Source organism: Streptopelia decaocto (assembly GCF_964273445.1).
Source record: "Streptopelia decaocto genome assembly, contig: HAP1_SCAFFOLD_122, whole genome shotgun sequence".
Taxonomy (NCBI): domain Eukaryota; kingdom Metazoa; phylum Chordata; class Aves; order Columbiformes; family Columbidae; genus Streptopelia; species Streptopelia decaocto.
In genome coordinates, this window is record NW_028114977.1 from 158,218 (window position 1) to 166,202 (window position 7,985).

The window sequence follows — 7,985 nt, forward strand, 5'->3', positions numbered from 1 at the left end:
CTAAGATAATAGGCTCTTGTATTCTCTTTGTTCCACTTCAAAACCACTGGAAAGTTACTTGGAGAAAAACATTATCTCTGTCCCGGGGTGTTATCTGATTTTTCCCAAACTAAATCCAAACAATGACCATGCTAGCTACAAAAAAGTTTCTAACTGCATGAAGAAAATTAACTCAGTTTCAGTCAAACCAACACAATGAGATTTGAGCAACATTTTCTAGAGGAAAATGTGGGTCAGGGGGGCTGGAACTAGATGATCTTTAAGGTCTCTTCCAACCCAAACCATTCTGTGATTCTAAGGGAAGAGGGAGATTTGTTTCATTATCCTCTCCACAAGATAGAATATCTACCCCAACACAGTAAAGACATCAATACCAGGGCAAAGAGTGCAGACTTTGTTTGTATTAACATGTTCCCAAGCTCAGCAAAATCAGGAGATAAGTAGCACAGACAGAAAACTCAGTGACCTGCACAGACACTCTCCACCAAATAGCACCACTAATACAAAACTGTAGGACAAATACTGTAGCACCATTAATACAAAACTGCCCTTGTCTCATGCCCCACATTGGGCACAAAAAGGAATGTAATGGGTTAACCTGGCTGCCATGTTTTAGTTCCACTAAACCACACAGTAACTCCCCTGCTTGAGAGGACACGGAGAAGAAAAACTCATTGTTTGATAGAAAGGCAGTTTAATAAAGAAAAGCACAGATTGCCTGTGGAAGCAAAAGGATTTATTCTCTGCTTGCCATCAGCAGGTGATGTCCAACCCTTTCCTGGGAAACCGGGTATCAGTTCATGTAGCAGTTGCTTCAGAAGGCAAATGCCTTAATTATGAATCCCCCCTGCACACCTCGGCCCTTCTCATGGCTTTTATGTCTGAGCATCACAAGAGGACAAGCAAGCTCCAGCTGGTCTGACTATACTGACTGACTTCCATGGTCATGGGGAACCTGAGAACATTCCCTGCTGTCATCAGGGGAAGACTCAGAGGGGAAGACACCACAACATCATTCGGGTTTCCACTCTCCTGAATGGGAGTTCAGGAGGTCTTGGGTCTGACCTCCTCCTCACAGCACGTTCAGCTGTGGAGTGAGACCACGTTGCTCAGGCTTTACCATGTGGGGGCTGGAAAACATCCAAGGACAGAGACAGCACAACAAAGCTGGGGAAGCTGCTCCAATGCTTTGATGCCTTCACGGAGAAGAATATTTTCCTGATCTGCATCCTGAACCTTCCTTATTTCAACATCTGACTATTGTCTATTATCCTCCTGCCAAGCATCTCCATAACAAGACTGGCTCCACCTTCTGGAAAAACCTCCCCGCAGGGACAGAGAGGCTGTTACAAGATGCCCAAAGCCTTCTCTTTTCCAGGCTGAACAAGGCCCTTTCCCTCAGTTTCTCCTCCCAGCAAGTGTCCCAGTCCCTGAGCATCTTAGCAGCCCTCCACTGACCTCTCTCCCACTTATCAACATCTTCAGGGGTTAGTCTATGCCAGGTGCAGGACCTGCCATTTGTCCTTCTCTGTCGTGATGTTCCTGACAGGACAGCCCTCCTGCATATGAGGTTTCCCAATTTAGCATCATCAACAAATGTGGTGAGAGTTGTCTCCTCGAGGTCACAGATTATCAAAGTATTAAACTGCCCAGGTCTCAGCAGAGTCCCCTGTGCTGCCCCACAAGCCCACAGTAAGTCCCAGTGGTCTCGAGGTTGGGCATGAGACCCCTTCACCACTGCTCTGTCAGCCTCATATCCAACTGGTGTTCACCCATCTGTTTGTCAACCCATCCAACTGTAATGGCCTACCTTGGGTACAAGAATATTGAGGGACACCATGCCAAGAGCCTTGCTGAAGCTGAGGTAAATGACATTTACTGTTCTGCCCCCACGCAGAAATGCAGTTACTTCATCATGAAGGCAATCAAGTTTGTGAGACATTAATTACCCTTGCTAAGCCCATGCTGATGGCTTTCGGACACATTTTTCTCTAGTTGGTGCCCAGAAATGTCACCCAAGAGGACTCATTGGACAGGTCATTCCTCACCAAAGTGTTCTTGTACAGCTTGTGGTTCCCTGGCTGGCACTTTTGGCTGCAACATTGGGTTTTTCTCACTCACAAGAGACCTCTACCAATCCTGTGACCTTTCAAAAGGGATATTCCAAAGATGTGTCGATCTCCTGCAACATCCTTGTCACTATTGTGACTGTCATATGGTGTATTTAATTTCTGTGATGTTTCACCTATTTTCACCTGTCCTGATATAATGACTGTTTCTAAAGTCCCATTTTCAGTTGCAGACTCTCTAGACAAAGGCCCTTTCCATTATTCTCCAGTTTTCTCTTTCTCTTATTCTTCATTCATTCAGATTGCTCTCAACTTGCCAGCTGCTGTTTTGAACTTCAGGTAGTTAAATGTTTGCCTGTTTTGCAGTAGTCTAATTGTCTCCTTAGTCAACTCTTTAATTTTGTTTGTATCTTTATTCTTTTATCTGCTTACCTAAATCATTTCTCATAAGATTATCCCTTGTTGAAAGACAACCTCATTAGAGGCAGCTTGTACTTAACTTATGGTGGAGGAGTGTGTTTTATTATTTTTGAAGCTTAATTGTGCTTCACTTTTCTTTGTTTGTAATTAGGAAAAATCATTCGGTGTCTCTGTGTAGCCAGCTTTCTAGGTAGAGCATTTGGGAGATGGTGCAAAGGAGCTGTAACATCCAGCTGCAGAGAAATGTGGACAAATCTGATGTAACAAAAAGTGAGAACAAGTCCCAGGGGGCAACGAGAGAAAGGGTGAGGTTGGGCAGGTGAGGAGGAGCGTTGTCCATACCATGTTGGACCTCAAGGGACTGCTTTTCCTACCTGTCCAGACCTACTGAGGAGACATTCTGGATCATTATCAACCAGAGAACGGTACTATCACCTCTTCACTGAGCTGAAAAGGAACATAATATGCCCTTCAAAATACAGAATAATTACTGCTAGGTGCTTTTTGAAATCTTCCTTCTCAACTACATTATGAAACAGCTCAAATTAGTTGTAGTGTCTTGAAGACTTGAAGAAAATTACAGGAAGGGAAATAGTTCATTAATACTTTCTGTATTTTTAATACTTTCTGTATTTTTAATACTTTCTGTATTTTTAATGAGCCCCATAGTGTATTTGGCCCTTAGTCCATGAACTACAGAAACTGAAAGGAGACTGAACAAATCGCTCAAGAGGTGGAAGTCAGAAGCGCAACTCAAAGTACCTTGAAACATTGATTGACCCCACTGAGGGTCATTATTGACAAAGACTCTCCATGGACTCGTTAGAGAAGATAATTGAAGGTTGTGATTGCAGGTAGGAAAAGGCACTGTACAGGTCGTTCTGCTATGGAGAAAATCCTTGGTTTGTTTTACCAGCCTAAAGGCCAAACCCTGACCCCAGGCCCTGGGAAGGCAGATGCCTCATGTGTGGCTCAGGGCTCTTCCTGGAGCAGTGGGGTGTGAGTTTGAGCAAGGTCAAGTGTAGGAAACTGTACAACCCCTCCCGGCTTCCCCAAAAAGGGGCAACGAGAATCAAAGTCCAGAGCCTCAAAACAGAGTTTTTCCTGGTAGGTCTCAGAGACAGATACAACTGCCATAGCCAGGCGGACAAAGACCTTGGTCCTGTGTGGCCTTTCAGCCTCACCAGAGCCCTTGGCCATGTCTACTTCATGTTTGCTGATACTGTCCCCTTCAGACACCTTTGTCCCTTCAGGCTGCTGACATCCATCTTGCTTTCCTACCTAGCTCTCATCCCAGCATTTCCATACTTTCACTGATGTCTCTCCACCCTCACTGCTCTTTCCTCGAAGCCCAAAGCCACGGGCTGATCCAGGCTCCCTCTGCGTGACCTCTTGTACCACAAAACTGCCCTTGGACTGAGATGTCTTTTTCTGAACCTCCAATCTGAACCTTCCAAGTTGCAATTTGTGGAGGTTTCCTTCTCTTTCTACTACAAAGAAAAGCTCCATTATCTCTGAAACCACCCTTCAAGCAGTTGCAGGCTACTGCTGTAGTGCCCTGAGCTTCCACTTCACCAGGCTTAAGAAGCCCAGGTTTCTCAGCCTCTCTCAAAGGCCCCAAACCCCACCCTGGCAGACCTCTGAAGTTTCTCTGGTTCCCCTCCATTCCTCCAGAACAGGGAGTCCCACACCCAGACACACTAGCCCAGATGTGGCCACCACAGCGCTGATTCAAAGTAGATTATAATTCTGTTGTTTGTTTGGCCACACTCCTCCTAACGCAGCCCCACATGCCCTTGGCCTTACTCATGGTGAGCATGCACCACTGGCTCGTATGGCATCCCTCGTCATGCCGAGCCCCTTCTGCTCAGAATCACTCCTGAGCTGTTCAGGTCCCAGCCTGCCCTCATGTGTGGGGTTATTCTGCCCCCAGTAAAGAACCGGCAACTTCTCCTTCTAAAATTTCATGAGGTTTTTATTGCCCAATCCCAAAGTTTCTCAAGGTTCTCTTGGAGTGAAGCTCTGCTTTGCCAGTCCATATAGATGGCCTATCAGATTTGTGGTGCCCCTAACAAGATCAGAGTATCAGGCATTACAAGGCACTCCAGATGATTTAAGGAGGTACTAGTTTAATTAAATAGCTGACCAAAGAAGGATCCCCAAGGTCAAATGCTAAGAAAGATTGAATGAGAATACAAAGGAAGCCAAACTCAGGCCAGGGAGGATAACTTGCTGGTATCCAAGAAGGTATGGGAAGGCTGTTTAGATGTCTTCCCAAAGCCTCATCCTCTCCTGGCTTTTCACTTTTGAAGTAAAGGTACACAATGGGCTGCATTAATAGGAGTGTGGCCAGCCAGACAAGGGAGTTGTCATCCCCCTTGACTCATCACTGCCAGATGGTTGAGGGAGGTCATCCTTCATCTCTACTCAGTGCTGCTACAATTTGTCTTGCTCACTTCCCTCAGGGTTTTCTAGCCCCTCCACATCTTCCAGCAGTCCTGCTTTGTCTTCTTCTGAAAAACATATCCAGGAGACCATTCCCACCGTGTTGGATCAAGGAATACCTTCTACCTTCCCTTAAACCAAAGACTTCTAGTAGAGGTCTATGGTATTCAAACTCCCCAATGACTACCAGGGCCTAAAATTGTGAGGCTTCCTCCAGCTGTCTAAGGGACAACTCATTCTCTCCCTAACCTTCATCAGGAGGTTCAGTGATCCTGACCAGAACACCATTGTACATGGAGAGTTAGACGTCCACATAACAGTAAACTAGAGTAGACCCAGGGCTGTGCCCACGTACAGCTTGGCCTTTAGTCTGTGTTGTGCTGAGCACACAGTTCTGCAAGTTGCTGGATAAACTGGGTTGCAACAGAGAAGTCTGCAGGAAGCTCCCACCTGCTGCCAGTGATGAGGCCAACTGCATGTCCTTTATGTAAACCTGCAGCAACAAATTCACATGTGAAGAGCCTCTTTTAGGGCCAGTAGAAATGAGGAGTTGATTATTTTTCCTTGTAAGAAAACACTGAATATGATCAGTGGAGCGATATGGGATAACCCTTCTAGAGATGAGTTCTGCAAGACTAGCTGCACCAGCTGACCAGGCAAAAGTAACCTCACCAGGATCTTCCAAGCCACATGCCGTTCAACTCCAGAGACAGAACTGACCTCACAACCACCTTCATAGTCCCATGCTGCCTGCTGGAGTAGGAGTTTCTAAGGCAAAGCTGAGCTCAGCACAGCATTCTCACCTGTCTCCTACTTTTGGTTTACAACCTGATCAGATACAGGTCACCTCACATTCCTTTTCCCACACCCTGAGACTGCTCTGGGACCTCATGTCCTGCCCCCAAGGTGTCAAGCAGCCTAAGTCCAGGTTAGGAAAGGGACTGAAGGTGAGGGATTGAGAGCATGGAAAGGAGGGCTTTGGGTGTTAGGCTTTCAGGTTAGGGATTAGAGCTAACCTTCCAGGGTTCAGGATTAGACAAAGGTTTAGCAGGAGGGTTTGGAGCTCTGCTAAGGGCGTCCAGTTAGTGTTTAGGGTATAGGCAGGCTTTGAGTGTTAGGGTTTTGTCAGGCCTGGGATCAGGGCTAGGCTGAAGGCCAGCATTTTCATGTGAGGGGTAAGGAAGGACAAAGGTAGGGCAAGTGTGAGAGGTTAGGGGTTTGGGCTTTGTTTTAGAGGTAAGGTTTGAGGTTAAGGGTTAGAGTAATGGATTCCTTTCAAGGTGAAGGGGAGCATTTAGGGGTAGGAAAAAGCTGAAACCTTTGCAGAAAAAAACTCAAGGCAGTCACTGAAAAAGTCTTCATTTCCAGCACGCTTAGTTTTTTATGAACTTTCAGATTTTTATTATTTTTTATTAACAGCACTAAGGCCATGTACCAGCAGTTGATCATGTTCTCTTGATTTGTGTGAATAATTTTAGGCAGCCACTTGTGAAAACAATTTTTCTTCTGTATTTAGAGTGCAACATTCTCTCTATGTACTTCTGTTTCACTGGCTTTTTTTCATCCTCTCCCTATTCTGTCTTCAAAGAGCTCTCCAAGGGAAAGATTCCTTGCATCATAGAATAACTCAGATTGGAAGAGACCTGAATGTCATCTTGTCTGACTGTGCTGCTTGAGGCAGGTGAACTCGATGGGGTAGCTCAAGGGCTCCCCGCAGTTTGCCTTTATCCACAAGGGACCATAAAGTGAGCTCTAACCCATCATAGATGGAGATAATGACAATGTTCACAGGTGTTGTCTCAAGTGCTGGCCACTGAGGGATGCTAACAGCGACTGCCCTCCAGGAGGAGTCCATTCCACTGATGGCATCTGGGCCTGACCATCCAGCCAAACTCCCACCCACATTCTCATCTTTATTTTCCATCCAGATATCACTAATACGACTATGGTGGACCATGTCAAAGTCCTTGTTAAAGTCCAGGTACACAACATTCACTACTTTCCCCTCCCATGCAGGTTCTGCACTCTTTTTTGTTTCCTTCAAGTGCCTGGAGATGTCTGGAAGAGCATTTGCCCCATCACTTCCCCAGGGACTGAGGTGAAGCTGCCCAGCCTGTAACTCTACCAATCATCTTCCTTTGTAACCTGCTTGAAGACAATTTTGATATTTTGTTGTGGGGGATTTTAACTTCCCTGATGTTTGCTGGAAGGACCATTCAGCCAGCCAGCCACAGTCCAGGAGGTTCCTCCAGTGCATTGATGATAACTTCCTCATGCAGATGGTGGAGGAGCCGACTAGGCGAGGTGCACTGCTGGATCTCATCCTCACTAACAAGGAGGCTCTGGTCGAAGCAGTAAAGGTTGAGGGCTGCCTGGGTTGCAGTGACCATGAGATGGTGGAGTTCAGCATCTTGTGTGGCAGGAACAGAATATCAAGTAGAATTGCAACCCTGGACTTTAGCAGGGCTAACTCAGGCCTTTTCAAGTAATTGCTGGGGGAAATCCCACGGGCAAGACTGCTTGAAGGAAAAGGGGCCCAAGATAGCTGGGTGGCATTCAGGGATTGCTTCTTCCACGCTCAGGATCAGAGCATCCCCACACGTAGGAAGTCAAGGAAGGGAGCCAGGAGGCCTGCGTGGTTGAATAGGGATCTGTTGGGTATGCTCAAGCAGAAGAGGAGAGTTTACAGGTCATGGAAGCAGGGGCTGGCCACTTGGGAGGAATATAAGGCTGCTGTTAGAGGATGTAGGAAGGCAGCTAGGATAGCCAAGGCCTCCTTAGAATTACAGCTGGCGAGAGGGGTCAAGGACAGCAAAAATAACTTTTTCAAATACATAGCAGATAAAACACATACCAGAGGCAATGTAGGCCCACTGATGAATGGGGTGGGTGCCCTGGTGGCAGAAGATACAGAGAAGGCAGAATTACTGAATGCCTTCTTTGTCTCTGTCTACTCTGCCGGAAGCTGCCCTGGAAAGCCCTGTACCCCTGAGACCCCGGATGAAGCCAGGTCAATGGAGGAGTTTGCTTTAGTCGATGAGGTCTGGGTTA

At 46.5% G+C, this 7,985-nt stretch overlaps 1 long non-coding RNA gene across 1 annotated transcript; it reads left to right on the plus strand.

Annotated features, from left to right (window-relative positions):
* Positions 1-3,224: 3,224 nt before the first annotated feature.
* LOC309452985 lies at positions 3,225-7,018 on the plus strand. Its single transcript, XR_014186670.1, has 3 exons — positions 3,225-3,343; positions 6,523-6,679; positions 6,951-7,018. It is a non-coding gene; the product is annotated as an uncharacterized lncRNA (long non-coding RNA).
* Positions 7,019-7,985: the final 967 nt, after the last annotated feature.